Source organism: Arachis duranensis, chromosome 3, assembly GCF_000817695.3.
Source record: "Arachis duranensis cultivar V14167 chromosome 3, aradu.V14167.gnm2.J7QH, whole genome shotgun sequence".
In the NCBI taxonomy this organism is placed as follows: domain Eukaryota; kingdom Viridiplantae; phylum Streptophyta; class Magnoliopsida; order Fabales; family Fabaceae; genus Arachis; species Arachis duranensis.
The window spans coordinates 40,568,911-40,587,416 of NC_029774.3; the positions used below are offsets into that span (position 1 = coordinate 40,568,911).

General features: G+C 37.5%; 1 non-coding gene across 1 annotated transcript; it reads right to left on the reverse strand.

Moving 5' to 3' along the window:
- Positions 1-18,047: 18,047 nt before the first annotated feature.
- On the reverse strand, positions 18,048-18,155 carry LOC127746368 (small nucleolar RNA R71). Its single transcript, XR_008007987.1, has one exon. It is a non-coding gene; the product is annotated as a small nucleolar RNA R71 (small nucleolar RNA).
- Between the last annotated feature and the right edge of the window lie 351 nt (positions 18,156-18,506).

The window sequence follows — 18,506 nt, forward strand, 5'->3', positions numbered from 1 at the left end:
TGCTCTAGAGAGAGGATTCTGATTACTGTATTAACCCATGCTGGATTGCTGGTCAACACCACCTTCATTCCTGGGGAGAAACCTTCAGTGGGGATCTTTCTGTTTCTCCATCCTCTGGGTACTTTCTTCTTTTTAGGAACCTCTTCCTTGGTAGATGATGCATTCCCAACACCAAACTTAGGTTTGATGTCAGGAGGAATTTTATTGACTGTTAACAAGGGATGTTTGAGCTACAGATTCTGCTGTGTATCATCAGGGGGTTTTTGAAGGTTTGGATCAATAAGCTTAGTCTGCATGTACCTTTCTTCTTCACCTGCTGAATGTACATCTTTGAAGACATGAAAGACCAGTTGCTCATTATGCACTCTAAGCACTAATTCACCCACTTCTACATCAATCAGAGCTCTTCTCGTGGCTAGGAATGGTCTTCCTAGAATTATAGAGGCATTCTCATCCTCCCCCGTGTCAAGAATCACAAAGTCTGCTGGAAGGAAGAACTTACCCAGTTTGACCAAGATATTCTCCACTAATCTGTATGCAAGCTTCATAGATTTGTCTGCCATCTGTAATGCTATCTTTGTGGGTTGTGCCTCTTGGATTTGCAGCTTCTTCATCACAGATAAGGGCATTAGATTTATGCTTACCCCCAGATCACATAGGGCTTTCTCAAAGGTTGTGCTCCCAATGGTGCATGGAATTTGAAAGCTCCCTGGATTTGGCATCTTCTTTGGCAAGTTATTCTGAATTACAGCACTACATTCCTTAATCAGGACTACTGACTCATCTCCCTTTAAATGCTTTTTCTTTGACAACAGCTCCTTCATGAACTTGACATAGATAGGCATTTGCTCCAAAACATCAGCAAAAGGAATATTGAATTGTAACTTTCTGAAGATTTCCAAGAACTTTGAAAACTACTTGTCCTTGGTCTCCTTTTGAAGTCTCTGAGGATACGGCATTTTAGGCTTGTACTCAGGAGCCTTTGGCAATGTATGATAAGTGTCAAGATAGTTTGGGAATGGGTTGTCCACACGCTTTGGAGGGGCGTGCTCCAATTCTCCCTTCTTCTCCTCTGGAGCTTCCTTTTCAACTAACTCTTCATTGACCTTGGTCTCAAAGCCAGCTACTTTACCACTTCTCAATTGAATAACCTTGCAATCTTCTCCTGGGTTCACCACTGTATCACCTTTAAATGTACTTGTAGACCTCTCCAGTATTTGCTTACTCAGTTGGCCCACTAGCACCTCTAAATTTCTAATGGAGGCTCTGGTTTCCTGCATAAGTTGTGCTTCCGTACTTACCACTTGTCCACTTATCATGATGATAGTCTTGCATTCCTCTCTTGGATTTGGAATTGTGTTACCAGGAAGTCTATTAGTGGTCCTCTGATCAATTTCATTAACTCTGGTGGCTATTTGACCTATTTGAATCTCCAAGTTCTTGATGGATGCTCTGGTTTCCTCCATCTAAAAATTTGGGTGATTTCTCCATCCCTGGTTGTATGTCTTAGAATGTGGGTCATTGTTGGGATTCCTAGGACCACTCCCCATGTAATTCACCTGTTCAAAAGAAGGTTGAGCATAATCATAATTATCATTTTGCATGCCACCCATGTGTTGAATAAGTAGATTTATTTGCTGAGACATAAGCTTGTTCTAAGCAAGAATAGCATTAAGAGCGTCTACTTCTATGACACCCTTCTTCTGAGGAGCCTCAGAGTTTACAGGATTCCTGTTAGATGAATATAAATATTAGTTGCTTGCAACCAATTCAATCAGCTTAATAGTCTCCTCTGGTGTCTTCTTCTTGTGCAATGAACCTCCTGCAGAATTGTCTAACACATCTTGGACATTTTCCCAAACCTTCATAAAAGATGTCTAGTTGTGTCCATTTGGAGAACATGTCTGGAGGGCATTGCCTAGTCAGTAGCTTGTATCTCTCCCAAACTTCATACAGAGTTTCACCATCCTTTTGCCTAAAGGTCTGAACCTCCACCCTAAGCTTAGTCAGCTTCTTTGGTGGAAAAAATTTAGTGAGAAACTCAGTAACCACCTTGTTCCAAGTATCCAAACTCTCCTTGGGTTGGGAATCTAGCCATAGCTTTGCTCCATCCCTCAGAGCAAACAGGAAGAGCATGAGTTTGTACACATATGGATTTACTCCATTTGTCTTTACAGTATCACAAATTTGTAAAAAACTAGAAATAAATTGATTTGGGTCTTCTTAGAGAAGACCGTGATACTGGCAGTTTTGTTGTACCAGAGTGACTAATTGTGGCTTTAACTCAAAGTTGTTTGCAGCTATAGGAGGTACCACAATGCTCTTTTCATACAGATATGTTGTAGGAGCAGAGAAAGAACCAAGTACTTTCCTTTGTTGTTCATTCCCATTTGGATTTGCCACATTGGCATTATCAGCATTATTATTATCCATAGTGGATTTTGCAGCCTTGTAAAGTCTTGTTTGTTGTAAATGTTGCCTGAAAGTCCTTTCAGGTTCAGGATCAAAGTCTAAGAGATGTTCTTTGTCTCTGTTCTTATGCATAAACAAACAGAAAACAAGAAAGAATAGAAATCTCTACGTCAGAGTGTAGAGAATTCCCAATGAGGTAACCTGTGTAAAAAAATACCAAATAAAATAAATAAATAAATAGAAAAAAGTTAAAATAAAAATAACTAGGTAACACCAAACTTAATTTCAGAAATTAAGAAAGATATTAGTGCTATTTAGTTATTTAAATTTTTTGTTCAAAAATCAAGTAATAAAATAAAGAAAAAAATTAAAACAAAACAGGGGGAGGGGGTTCACGGAAAATAAGAGAAAAAATATTTTTATTTATTTATTTATAATTTTTTTCCAAAATATTAAAACAAAAGTTAATTTTTTTTAATTTTTANGAAGGAAAACGTAACAGGGGAGGGGGAAACGAAAGAAAAAAAAGTGTAACAGAAAAGAGAAAAAAATATATAAACGTAAAAAAAGATTTTTTTCGAAAATTTAAAAGCAAAATTTAATTAAAATAAAAATTAAAATGCCTAATCTAAGCAATCAAACATCTAATAGTTGTTAATCACTCTCAATCCCCGACAACGGTGCCAAAAACTTGGTGCAATATTTTATAACCCACAAACTAACCGGCAAGTGCACCGGGTTGTACAAAGTAATACCTTACGTGAGTAAGGGTCGATCCCACGAGGATTGATGGATTAGTTAGACAAACAGAAAATAGTGTTAGGAGTTCAAAAAGCATTAAACATCAAATTTGGAATATTAAAGACAGGCAGATAAATAAGTTGGGAATAAAATATTGAGAAAGCAGTTAAGGCTTCAGAGTTATCTATTTTTCTGGATTTACTCTTCTTACTAACTAATTTAATCATGTATGATTTAATTCATGGCAAACTATATGTGACTAGACCCTAATTCCTTAGACCTTCCTAGTCTCCTCTAAAATTCATTAACTGCCAATTCCTTGGTCAATTAAATCCAATTCGAAGGTAATGATCAAATTCCAGTTTATATGCCACAAAAATCCTAATTATCCAAAAATAAGGGGATTATATGTCATGTATCCCGTTAAATACAAACAATTAGAAATTTAGGATAATATGTTTTCAAGCTGTTGTTCAAGTAAAGAGATTTTCCAAGTTTTACAAGAACTCAATTAGAACATGGGTCATACTTCTGCTCCACCCAAATTCAAAAAATAAAGAGCGAAAATAATTATTGAAAAATAAATCAAAACATGGATTAAATTAGAAATATCAAATGAATAAATCCATACAAATAGACAGAGCTCCTAACCTTAACAATGAAGGATTAGTTGCTCATGGTTCAGAGAAGAAAATTAGGATTCTGGTAAAATGTACTGAGTTCCAATCTGATGGCATCTAAATTCCTATTTATAACTAATCCTCATAAATTTAAAATCTAATTATCTAAAATTAAAAATAATATCTTTTCCTAAAAATAAGATTTGAATTTAAATTCGAATTAATTAATAAGTCTTCAGCTGATGGGTGGAGACCACTTGATTTGTCCATTCTGCATCTTCTAATACGTGTTTTCTGGGCTGGAAACTGGGTCACAACAGCCCAGAAATTGCCCCCAGTATTTTTCTGCATTTTTCTGTACGTGGCGCATGTGACGCGAACGCGTCGGTCACGCGTACGCGTCGGTCACGCGTACGCGTCGATGGTCTTTTCTGCGAGTCACGTGGACGCGTTGGTCACGCGCACGCGTCGATGAGCAAATCTTCAATTCACGCGTACGTGTCAGTCACGCGCACGCGTCGCCATGGATACCTCTAATTCACGCGCTCGCGTCAGGCACGTGTGCGCGTCGCTCCTCGCAGCCATCTCCTTTAATTCTTATGCTGCAGAAACTCCATCAAATTCCGCCGAATGTTACCTAAAATAAACAGTATTGCACAAAACTCAAAATAGCATCCATAGTGGCTAAAATATAATTAATTCTTGATTAAACTCAACAAATTAGATGCAAATTCACTAGGAAAAGATAGAAAAAATGCTTACGCATCACTTACCACCAAACACCCCCATATGACTCTAATCCTTACCCACCACACCAAGAGCCTTATGAGCCATACTTAGAACCACCACCTCAATATACACCATCTCCATATCCTTACCAAGAGGAACCACCTCCGTGTTACGAGCCCTTTCTCCCAACAAATGAACCCTCCTATCCACCCCAAACCTCCATGGAGAACACACTTACCTCTCTCATTGGTCTCACCTCTAAACTCCAAGATCTTATATCCCGCATGGACTAACCCTATACCTCCAATATTCAACCCTCAAGCTTTACACCACCACCCTCCGTGCAAGAATACCCATATCCATCAATCCAAAAGCAAGATGACCCCAATTATGCTATTGACATGGAACAAGAGAGAAGGGATCGTCTTCGGGAATTCATACTTCATAAGAAGCTAGAGGAGGCCCTAAAGGTGTAGGTAGGAGAGACCCTTGAAGATGAAGGAGTAGTTGAAGGGAGTTGTCATGGAAAGGAAATCATCAAGGAGGAGTTTGATTTTGTATTAGAGCAAGTGGAGAAAGCCAAAATTATCACAGAAGAAGAGAGATGCGGAACCTCCACGAAAAACTCAAGTCATAAAGCCTCCTTCCAAGACGTGTGAATTTGAGGTTCAGGAGGGTGTACAACCTCCAAGGCATATCATGGTTGAAGACTTGGAAGAGGTTGATCAAGAGATGATGATTCAAGAAGAAGAAGCACAATCTCCCATGCCCTTGGTAAGCAATGAAGAAGATATTGAATTGGAAGAAAGCTACCAAGAGGAAGAGGTTGAAATTGAAGAAGCTTACAAAGAGGTGGAAGTTATCAAGGAATAGCACAAGGGAGTGGAGCTTGCACAATCATTGGAAACACCTCTTCCAAAGCCATTACCTTCCAATACAACATTCAAGTGGGTAAAATTCTTATTCTTGACCTTTACTTTCCCACTTGAATATGGCTTACTGGAGACGGATGGTCAACTTAGAGCTCTTTGTGGCATTAAGAGTAAGAGGAAGATGGTCAGTGGGAGAAACTGTCAAGCAAGGTTCAATATGGTTGTGTGCTCAAAGTTTAAACGCCAAGGTTAGTGTAGAGCTCGATTGCATGGGTCTAGGAAGTTGTTCGGTCGCTTTAGTGAGAATTCAAATTATTTGTCACCTGGTTGGAACAATGGTGATCAACACAAAGACGGGTGCAAAAGCAAGGTTTGGGACCCCAGAATTCATTCTAGCAATCAATACTCTTGGGGCCTTGTCACCTACTTTAGATTGCTTGATGGCTGTATGCGCCTAATTTGGGATCCTGGAGGCTATTGGAATTGCAAACATTGGTGGGGATTCAAGGATCAGTACAAGCACAAGCCACCATGACAAGCGGCTCCCCGAATGTCCAACTTAAGGACTTTAACTAAAAGTGCTACGTGGGAGACAACCCACCATGGTGTAATTGTCCCTTTTCATTCCTAGTTTTATTTTATTTTGTTTTTCACAGTACTCATTCATAATTTTTGCATAATCATCTACATCCTGCATTCTGCATTTTGCATTCTGCATTTAAAATAAAAGAAGAAGAAAGCGCGTTCCACGCGTGCGCGTGAACCACGCGCACGCGTCACATGCGACGCTAAACTTTACAGAAGGTTACGTGGGAGCTGTGCAGAAAGGGTGCTTTGCACACGAGCCAACCCACATGTACGCATGGCCGACGCATGCGCATCACCCGTATTTTAGTCAACCCATGCGTAAGCGTCAGCGATGCGTACGTGTGGATGGAAAATCGGCGTCAATGAGTGATTTAACCGAAAGTTGTGCTGCCTTGGTGCTGGTATTATGCGTTTAGCACAACCAGTGGTCACGCGTACGCATGACCGACGCTTACGCGTCGCTTGGATTTCTGCTCACCCACGCGTATGCGTGGGCAACGCTTACGCGTTGTTTCGCAGATTCCATTCTCCTTCTTTCTTCTCTCCTTTCTTATTCTCTCCTCCTTCTTTCTTACTTCCTTTTCATCCTTATTCTCTTTCCTTCTCTTTTACATATCGCATTTGCATACTTTCCTTCATTGCATTTTAACTTTATTCATATTCTTATCCCTTTTTTCTGATTTCCTATTTTACCATTGGTGTTACATGTTCTTATTCAATTGTTGCATCTTTCCTTACATTATTTTGGTACTTCATGACTTGTTTTATACTATTGGGTGATATTACTTGTAAGTCAATGCTAATTTTTATGATGCTTGTATTCTATTTGCATTGATATGCACCTATATTGTCTTTCATTACCCACACTCTCTTCCCCATTATTAATTTTTACACTATTTATATGCCCTTTGCTTCTACTATTTTCTCACTTGCATGTTGTAGCTACCATGTAATTGAGATCCTCATTATTTGGCATCAACCCACCCATATTCTACTTGTTTCCTTATCTTTGTTTCTGGGTTACTTTTCTTCCTTTTTTTCTTCTTTAAGAATGGCCACCGAGAAAGGAAAGGGAAAGCTTCTGAATGGGGAGACAAACAAGTCCATACGCACATTCTTTTGAGAAAGAGCAGCAGTTGTAGCTTACAACACCTATCCACTTGCACATCTCTGCATGCACCAAGGACGGTGCAATCTTTAAGTATGGGAAGATCGATACCGACTTCAGTGGGCTGGTTACTTTCTTTTCAACACCAATTTTTATTCTTCCTTGTAGTTAGTTGTTGCATTGCATAGTAGATTGCATAGCTAGTTAGATTCTTGCATTTATGTACTACTTGGTTGAAGTGATATCTTCTTTTTCAAGAAACTTTTGAAAGCATTTCACTAATTTGAATTAAAATTTTTATTAAGCTTGTTTGAAGAAATTTTATTTTGGAACATGGTTTTGGAGCTCGAACACACAAAATCAGTGAGATTTTGAGCCTATTTAATTGGTTGCATTTTATCAACCAATATTCTATTTTGGTGTGTGTCGTTCTCTCTAAAATTGTGATCTATATCTTGCTTGATTCTATATTTCCATGGTTTAATGTATGCATATACTTATATGATTGAGGCCTTGTTTCACTTAGCTTACATACCCATATGGCCTTACCCTTTCATTATTCTTTGCAAACCAGAGTTGAGCCTATTTTACCCCATTTGTTCTTTATTTTTAGCACATCATTAACTCTAAGTGAAAAATAATAATGTCTCTAATTTGAATCCTTGGTTAGCTTAGACTAGTGAGAGTGCTCACAAATTAAGTGTGGAGAAATTGGGATTGAAAATGTTTGGTTTGAGAATTGGGTGTTGTATATTCTTGAAAAAAATAAAATGTCCAAAGAATGTTTAGCACATAGCATTCAATACTTTAATCATATGCATTGAGAAAAAAAGAAAAATAAAATAAAAAAAAGAAAAATAAAAAAAAAGAAAAAGAAAAGAGCAAATAAATAAAAAGGGGGACAAAATGCCCCAAAGTAAATGGTAGCAATGCATAAGAATTGTACTCAATTTGGGATGCATGAATATGTGAAAAACATGGTTAATGGGTAGTTAGATCTTGCATTGTAATTACATGGATTGTCTTAAGTTAGGTGGGAAGTTTAGGTTAATTAATGATTCAGATTTTAGTCCACTCAACCAAATACAATCCTACCTTGACCCTAACCCCATTACAACCCTAAAAAGACCTCTTAATATGTGTATTTGTGCATTAAATTTTTGTTGATTGTTAGATGAAGAGCAAGGCTTAGAAAGCAAGATTAGTAGAGAATTGAGAGAATCAAACCTTAAACACTTGAGTGATTAGAGTGTATACACTTCCGGTGAGGGTTCGATACTCGATTCTTTGTTCCCGGCTTTCATGAGCTATTTTCTTCTACAAGTTTATTTGTACTTCATTTTATGATTTGAATTAGTGAAATCCAGTTCATATTTGTTCTTGAAAGGTTTATTTACTTTTAACCAAGTAGGTATAATCATTTTTTTTTGCATATAGTTCCATTCATATAGATAGGTTGCATTACATAAGTTCTACCATTTTGCCTTCACTCTTATAGCTTCTCTTGAGCTTAGCATGAGGACATGCTAATGTTTAAGTGTGGGGAGATTTGATGCACCACCATTTCGTACCACATCTTGTGCTTCATTGAGTGGATTTTATCCACTAATCTGACACTTATTCATTGAATTCGCATGTTTTACATCTTCCTTCCTTATTTTGTGCTATGATTGAAAACATGTTTCTTTGGTCTTAATTTAGCTAATTTTAATCCTCCCTCATTACCATTCGATGCCTTGATATGTGTGTTAAGTATTTTCAGAGATTACCGGGCAGGAAAGGTGTAGAGGATGGAAAGGAAGCATGTAAAAATAGAAGGAATACAAGAAGCTGAAGGAACTGCAAAGCTGTCAGCCCTTACCTCTTCACACTCAGTCGACCATAACTTGAGCTACAGAGGTCTAAATGAGGTGGTTTTAGTTGCGTTGGGAAGCTAACATCTCGGGCTTCGCAACGATATATAACTTGTCATAGTTTCCGTGCTGTTAGGTGATGAGCACGCGTGGATCACGTGTACGTGTGGATCACACGTACGCGTACGCGTGACAGAGCCACGTGCTCGACGTAGAGCGATTTTTGGGCTGTTTTTGACCCAATTTTTGGCCCAGAAAACACAGAATAGAAGCTGCAGAGTGGGGGAATCAGATTCATTCAATCACACAACTTCTCATTCACACAATTTAGGTTGTAGATGTAGTTTTTAGAGAGAGGAGCTCTCTCCTCTCTCTAGGTTTTAGGATTTAGGATTTCTCTTCTATTCTTATTGATTACTCATTGTTATTTTAGTTTGTGAACTTTTAATGTTAGATTCAATTTCCATATTAATGCAATTGATTGTTTGGATTTTATTATCTCTTATTGCTTTTCTATGTTTTTATGTTATGCCCTCAAAGTACTTGACAAAATACTTGATTTATCCACTTGATGCACCTTTGTGGTTAGAGGGTGACCAAGTGGAAACAATGGACAATTCTTATCACAATTGATAAGGATAACTAGGATAGGACACCCAATTCTCATACCTTGCCAAGAGCTTTTCTAGTTATTAGTTTATTCCTTTTGCCATTTACTATTCTTGCTTCTTATCTTAAAAAATCCCAAAAAGATACTTTTTCATAACCAATTATAAGCACACCTCCCTGCAATTCCTTGAGAGACGACCCGAGGTTTAAATACTTTGGTTATCAATTTTATTAGGGGTTTGTTACTCGTGACAAACAATCTTTTGTACGGAAGGATTCTTGTTGTTTTAGAAGCTATACTTTCAACGAGAATTTATTTGTGAAATTCTAGACCACACAAAAATCCGTTCGTCAGATATAAAGAAAATTAAGATACAATAAATTTTAAAGTTTCCAATGAAACTTAGTTTCAATTAGATGAGCAGGACTTAGTAACTTTTTGCTTCTGAATAGTTTTGGCATCTCACTATCCATTGAAACTCAGAAATATTGGTCTCTTTAGGAACTTAGAATCCATATGATATTATTAACTCTCCTAGTTTAGTTCTTTTTATTCTTGAACATAGCTTTTAAAGTCTTGGTCGTGACCCTAAGCACTTTGTGATTCAGCTTTGCTAGAATCCCCAGATAGAGGTTTCTAGAGTTCTTAAGCACACTCTTTTTGCTTTGGATAACGACTTTAACCGCTCAGTCTCAAGCTTTTCACTTGATACCTTCACCCACAAGCACATGGTTAGGGACAGCTTGATTGAGCCGCTTAGGCCAGGATTTTATTCCTTTAGGCCCTCCTATCTATTGATGCTCAAAGCCTTGGATCCTTTTACCCTTGCCTTTTGGTTTAAAGGGTTATTGGTTTTTTCAATCTGTCTTCCTTTTCCTTCATTTTTAGGCAGTAATGGATTTTTCTCTTCTTTTTTTCGCATGTATATTAAATTTTTTTCTTTTATTGCAACATGCTTTTTCTTTTTCTTTTTGCTGCTTTTTCTTGCTTCAAGAATCAATTTTTGGATTTTTCAGATTACCAATAATATTTCTCTGTTATCATCATTCTTTCAAAAGCCAACATTCATAAATTTCAACTTCAAATATGCAATGTTTATTCATACATTCAGAAAACAAAAGCAATGCCACCACATCAAAATAATTGAACTATTCTTATTATATAACTTGAAATTCATGTATCTCTCAATTCTTTTCAAATAAAATTTTCTTTTAAATAAGGTGAGAGATATATGGAACATTTTACAACTTTAAGACATAAATGCAAATGATAATGCAACAAGAACAAGAGAACAGACAGAAAAATATAACAGAAACTAGAAAAATAACAAAAGAAAAGGAGATAAAGAGAATGAATCCACCTTTAATGGTGGCGGCTAGTACTCCTCCTTGAGGATCCAATGTGGTGCTTGATCTCTTCAATGTCATGCCTTTGTCTTTGTTGTTCTTTCTTCATGGCTCTTTGCAGGAGTAGTAGAAGTCAAAAAGTAAAGCTTTTGCAACACCAAACTTAAGAGTTTTGCTCGTCCTCGAGCAAATATGACTAATGGGGAAGATGCTGTGGGACCCAGTGATCCTGAGAGGCTAGGAATTTAAGAATCTCTGCCCTCTGTATTGGCATTGAACACCCAGTGTCTGCTCCCTGGCTGGCGTTCAACACCAGCTATGCTGCCCATTGGGGGCGTTGAACGCCCAGCCTGTGCTCCCTGACTAGCGTTCAACGCCAGTAACACTCCATCCAGAGTGTTCTGTTTTTACTACTTAACATTTTTATCTCTGTTCTGACTGCTGCACATGATCATGACCCTACAGAAAATAACTAGAAAAACAAAATTAAATTATAGAAAACATAAATAACAAATATAGTTGGGTTGCCTCCCAACAAGTGCTTTTTTAATGTCTTTAGTTGGACTTCACTGTACTTAACTTAGTACCAGTGTTGAGTTTCCTAGCTTTATATCTCCTTCAAGATAATGTTTAACTCTCTGTCCATTGACAGTGAACCTATTTTTAGGATCTTTACCTTGAAGTTCTATGTGCCCATAAGGTGATACACTAGTAATCACATAAGATCCCTTCCAATGGGATTTGAGTTTTCCAGGAAATAATTTGGGTCTTGAGTTGAAGAGTAGGACCTTCTGTCCTTGTTCAAAGACTCTGGAAGATATTTTCTTGTCATACCACCTTTTTTCTTTTTCCTTATAGATCCTTGCATTTTTAAATGCACCTAAGCAGAATTCATCCAACTCATTTAGTTGGAGCAGCCGTTTCTCTCCTGCTGCATTAGCATCAAGGTTGAGGAATTTAGTAGCCCAATAGGCCTTGTGTTCTAGTTCCACTGGCGAATGATAGGATTTTCCATATACCAGCTGATATGGTAAAGTTCCAATGGGGGTTTTGAAAGCTGTTCTGTATGCCCACAGAGCATCATCAAGCTTTCTAGCCCAATCCTTTCTATTGGCGCTTATTGTCCTCTCTATGATTCACTTTAGTTCTCTATTTGAGACTTCAGCTTGCCCATTTGTTTGGGGATGATACGGTGTTGCTACTCTATGGCGAACTCCGTAACGGCTTAAGACAGAATCCAGTTGTCTGTTACAGAAATGAGTACCTCCATCACTAATTAGTGTCCTAGGGACACCAAATCTACTGAAGATGTTCTTTTAGAGGAACTTTATTACTACTCTGGTGCCATTAGTGGGTGTTGCTATTGCTTTAAACCATTTAGACACATAGTCTACTGCCACAAGGATGTAGGTGTTTGAGTATGAAGGTGGGAAGGGTCCCATGAAATCTATACCCTATATATCAAACAGCTCAATTTCTAGGATTCCTTGCTAAGGCATGCTATGACCATGAGGGAGATTGCCAACCCTTTGGCAACTATCACACTTACAAACAAACTCTCTAGAGTCCTTAAAGAGAGTAGGCCAATAAAAGCCACTTTGGAGAACCTTGGTGGCTGCCCGCTCACCTCCAAAATGTCCTCCATAGTCCGAGCCATGGCAATGCCATAGGATTCTCTGTGCCTCTTCCTCAGACACACACCGTCGGATTATTCCATCTGAGCATCTCTTAAAGAGATATGGCTCATCCCACAATTAGTATTTTGCATCATGTATGAGTTTTCGGGCTTGCTGCCTGTTAAACTCCTTGGGAATGAAACTTATAGTCTTGTAGTTTGCAATGTCTGCAAACCAAGGTGCTGTCCGGATGGCATAAAGTTGCTCATCTGGAAAATATTCGGATATGTCAGTGGAGGAAGGAGAAGTCCCTGCTACTGGTTCAATCCTAGACAAGTGGTCAGCCACTTGATTTTCCGTGCCCTTTCTGTCTCTAATTTCTATATCAAACTGTTGCAAGAGTAATACCCATCTTATGAGTGTAGGCTTAGAGTTCTGCTTAGTAAGAAGATACTTTAGAGTGGCATGGTTAGTATAGATAATGACCTCAGATACTACTAGGTAGGATCTGAACTTGTTAATGGCATAAACCACTGCAAGTAGCTCCTTTTCTGTAGTAGTGTAATTCTTCTGCGCATCATTTAGTACACGACTAGCATAATAATTGACATGCAGAAGCTTGTCATGTCTCTTCCTCAGAACTGCGCCAATGGCATGGTCATTGGCATCACACATCAGTTCAAATGGCAAGTCCCAATTAGGTGCAGAGATGATAGGAGCAGTGACAAGCTTGGCTTTTAGGGTTTCAAAGGCATGCAAGCATTCTTGGTCAAAGAAAAATAGAACCTCTTGTAAAATCCTGCATGTCCTAGGAAACTTCTGATTGCCTTAACATTAGTAGGAGGAGGCAATCGTTCAATCACTTCCACCTTAGCTTGATCTACTTCTATCCCCTTGTTTGAGATCCGATGTCCGAGAACAATGCCTTCAGTTACCATGAAGTGGAATTTCTCCCAATTTAGAACTAGGTTTGTCTCTTGGCATCTTTTCAGAACTAGGGCCAGATGATCAAGGTAGGAGTCAAATGAGTCTCCAAAAACAAAGAAGTCATCCATGAACACTTCAAGGAACTTCTCTACCATATCAAAGAAGATGGATAACATACATCTCTGAAAAGTGGCAGGTACATTGCACAGGCCAAATGGCATTCACCTGTAGGCAAACACGCCAGATGGGCATGTGAATGCTGTCTTCTCTTGATCATGTGGATCCACTGCTATTTGATTGCACCCGGAATATCCATCCAGGAAACAATAAAAATTATGCTCTGCTAGTCTTTCTAGCATTTGGTCAATAAATGGTAAAGGAAAATGATCTTTCCTGGTGGCGTCATTGAGTCTTCTATAGTCAATGCACATATGCTACCCTGTAACTGTTCTTTTGGGGATCAACTTATTATTTTCATTATGAACCACTATCATGCCTCCATTCTTAGGAACAACTTAGACAAGGCTCAACTAGGGGCTAGTAGAAATGGGATAAATGATCCCAGCCTTATAGAGCTTAGTGACTTTCGCACTACTTTCTTCATAGCCAGAGTCAGTCGCCTTTGTGGTTGCACCACTGGTTTGGCGTTATCTTCCAACAGGATTTTGTGCATGCATCAGGCCGGGGTGATGCCCTTAAGGTCACTTATAGTCCACCCAAGGGCAGTACTATGTGTCTTAAGCACTTGAATTAGTGCTTCTTCTTCTTGTGGCTCTAAGGCAGAGCTTATTGATGAGCGGATAAGTTATACGCTTTTTGGCATTGTTTTTAGGTAGTTTTTAGTAAGATCTAGCTACTTTTAGGGATGTTTTTATTAGTTTTTATGTAAAATTCACATTTCTGGACTTTACTATGAGTTTGTGTATTTTTTTGTGATTTCAGGTATTTTTTGGCTGAAATTGAGGGATCTGAGCAAAAATCTGATAAGAGGCTAACAAAGGACTGCTGATGCTGTTGGATTCTGACCTCCCTGCACTCGAAATATATTTTCTGGAGCTACAAAACTTCAAATGGCGCGTTTCTAATTGCGTTGGAAAGGAGACATCTAGGGCTTTCCAGCAATATATAATAGTCCATACTTTATTCGAGTTTAGATGACACAAACTGGTGTTCAACGCCAGTTTCATGCTGCATTCTGGAGTAAAATGCCAGAAACACGTCACAAACCAGAGTTAAACACCAAAAACACGTTACAACTTGGTGTTTAACCCCAAGAGAAGCCTCTGCACATGTAAAGCTCAAGCTCAGCCCAAGCACACACCAAAGTGGGCCCCGGAAGTAGATTTCTGCACTTAGACTTATTTCTGTAAACCATAGTAACTAGTCTAGTATAAATAGAACTTTTTACTATTGTATTAGACATCTTTGGATTATCTTTTGATCATCTTTGGATTATCTTTTGATCCTTTGATCACGTTTTGGAGGCTGGCCTCTCGGCCATGCCTAGACCTTGTTCTTATGTATCTTCAACGGTGGAGTTTCTACACACCATAGATTAAGGTGTGGAGCTCTGCTGTTCCTCGAGTATTAATGCAAGTACTACTGTTTTCTATTCAATTCATGCTTATTCTTATTCTAAGATATTCATTCGCACTTCAACCTGATGAATGTGATGATCCGTGACACTCATCACCATTCTCACTTATGAACGCGTGCCTGACAAACACTTCCGTTCTACCTGCGAAAGCTAGAGTGTGTATCTCTTGGATTCTTGATCCACAACGCATGGTTGCCTCGCCTGAAAACCGAGCCTCCCATTCTGTAAGATCAGAGTCTTCGTGGTATAAGCTAGAATCCATTGGCAGCATTCTTGAGATCTGGAAAGTCTAAACCTTGTCTGTGGTATTCCGAGTAGGATCTGGGATGGGATGATTGTGACGAGCTTCAAATTCGCGAGTGTTGGGCGTAGTGACAGACACAAAAGGATCAATGGATCCTATTCCGACATGATCGAGAACCAACAGATGATTAGCCATGCTGTGACAGCGCATTTGGACCATTTTCACTGAGAGGATGGGAAGTAGTCATTGACAGCAGTGACGCCCTACATACAGCTTGCCATAGAAAGGAGTAAGAATGATTGGATGAAAGCAGTAGGAAAGCGGAGATTCAGAAGGAACACAATATCTTCAGACGCTTATCTGATATTCCCACCAATGAATTACATAAGTATCTCTATCTTTATTTTATGCTTTATTTATCTTTATATTCGAAAACCATTATAACCATTAGAATCTGCCTGACTGAGATTTACAAGATGACCATAGCTTGCTTCATATCAACAATCTCCGTGGGATCGACCCTTACTCACGTAAAGTTTATTACTTGGACGACCCAGTGCACTTGCTGGTTAGTTGTGCGAAGTTGTGAAAAAGAGTGATATTACAATTGTGCGTACCAAGTTGTTGGCGCCATTGAGATCACAATTTCGTGCACCGAGTTTTTGGCGCCGTTGCCGGGGATTGTTTGAGTTTGGACAACTGACGGTTCATCTTGTTGCTTAGATTAGGTAATTTTCTTCTTATTTTCTTTTCAAAAAGTTTTCAAAAATCTTTCAAAATTTTTTATTTATTTTCATTTGTTTTTTCAAAAAAAAATTTTTGAAAAAAAACCAAAAAAATTAATAAAATCATAAAAACCAAAAATATTTTGTGTTTCTTGTTTGAGTCTAGTGTCAATTTTTAAGTTTGGTGTCAATTGCATGTTTTTAAAATTTATGCATTTTTTCAAAAAATTCATGCATGGTGTTCTTCATGATCTTCAAGTTGTTCTTGGTAAGTCTTCTTGTTTGATCTTCATATTTTCTTGTTTTGTGTCTTTTCTTGTTTTTCATATGCATTTTTGAATTCTTAGTGTCTAAATATTAAAAATTTCTAAGTTTGGTGTCTTGCATGTTTTTCTTTTCTTGAAAATTTTTCAAAAATAAGTCTTGATGTTCATCTTGATCTTCAAAGTGTTCTTAGTGTTCAACTTGACATTCATAGTGTTCTTGCATGCATCATGTGTTTTAATCCAAAATTTTCATGTTTTGAGTCATTTTTGTGTTTTTCTCTCTCCTCATTAAAATTCAAAAATCAAAAAAATATCTTTTCCTTATTTTACTCATAAATTTTGAAATCTTTGGGTTGACTTAGTCAAAAAATTTTAAAATAAGTTGTTTCTTGTTAGTCAAGTCAAGATTTCAATTTTAAAAATCCTATCTTTTCAAAATCTTTTTCAAAAATCAAATCTTTTTTATTTTTCTTATTATTTTTCGAAAATTTTAAAAAATAATTTCAAAATCTTTTTCTTAATTTCATTTTAAAATTTCGAAAACTTTACTAACAATTAATGTGATTGATTCAAAAATTTGAAGTTTATTACTTTCTTGTTAAGAAAGGTCCAATCTTTAAATTCTAGAATCATATCTTTTAGTTTCTTGTTAGTCAAGTAATCAATTTTAATTTTAAAAATAAAATCTTTCTAAAATTCTTTTTTTCAAATCTTTTTCAAAATAAATTTCAAAATCTTATCTCTTTTCAATCATATCTTTTCAAACATATCTTTTTCAAATAATATCTTTTTCAAAATTGATTTCAAAAATCTTTTCTAACTCCTTATCTTTTCAAAATTGATTTTCAAATCTTTTTCAACTAACTAATTGACTTTTTGTTTGTTTTAGTATTTCTTATCTTTTTTCCAAACCACCTAACTACTTTCCTCTCTCTAATTTTCGAAAATCACCTCTCTCTTTTTTTTCAAAAATCTTTTTATTTAACTAATTGTTTTAAATTCTAATTTTAATTTTATTTCTTCTCTTAATTTTCGAAAATCAATAACTATTTTTCAAAAACAATTTTCAAAAACTCCTCTCTCTCACATCCTTCTATTTATTTATTCATTTACTAACACTTCTATTCATCTAAAAATTTGAACCATCTCTTCCCCTTTTGTGTTCGAATTTTTCTCCTCCTTCTTCTATTCTTTTCTTCTTCTACTCACATAAAGGAATCTCTATACTATGACATAGAGGATTCCTCTTTCTTTTCTGTTTTCTTCTTTTTCATATGAGCGGGAGCAAGGACAAGGACATTCTTGTTGAAGCAGATCCTGAACCTGAAAGGACTCTGAAGAAGAAGCTAAAGCACAACAATCCAGAGAAAATCTTACAGAGAATCTCGAAAAAGAAGACATGGCCGAACCCAATAACAATGGTGGAGGCACAAGGAGGATGCTTGGTGATTATACTACACCTACTTCCAATTTTTATGGAAGAAGCATCTCAATCCCTGCCATTGGAGCAAACAATTTTGAGCTGAAGCCTCAACTAGTTGCTCTAATGCAACAGAACTACAAGTTTCATGGACTTCCATCAAAAGATCCCTATCATATTTTAACTGAGTTCTTGTGATACTGCTAAGACCAATGGAGTAGATGCTGAAGTCTACAGGCTCATGCTTTTCCTTTTTGCTGTAAGAGACAGAGCTAGAACATGGTTGGACTCACAACCTAAAGATAGCCTGGACTCTTGGGATAAGCTGGTCACGGTCTTCTTGGCCAAGTTCTTTCCTCCTCAAAAGCTGAGCAAGCTTAGAGTGGATGTTCAGACCTTCAGGCAGAAAGATGGTGAATCCCTCTATGAAGCTTGAGAAAGATACAAGCAGTTGACCAAAAAGTGTCCTTCTGACATGCTTTCAGAGTGGACCATTTTGGATATATTCTATGATAGTCTATCTGAGTTCTCTAAGATGTCACTAGACCATTCTGTAGGTGGATCCATTCACCTAAAGAAAATGCCTGCAGAAGCTCAAGAACTCATTGACATGGTTGCAAATAACCAATTTATGTACACCTCTAAGAGGAATACTGTGAGTAATGGGATGCCTCAGAAGAGGGGAGTTCTTGAAATTGATGCTCTGAATGCCATATTAGCTCAGAACAAAATGTTGACTCAGCAAGTCAACATGATTTCTCAGAGTCTGAATGGATTGTAAAATGCATCCAACAGTACTAAAGAAGCATCTTCTGAAGAAGAAGCTTATGAT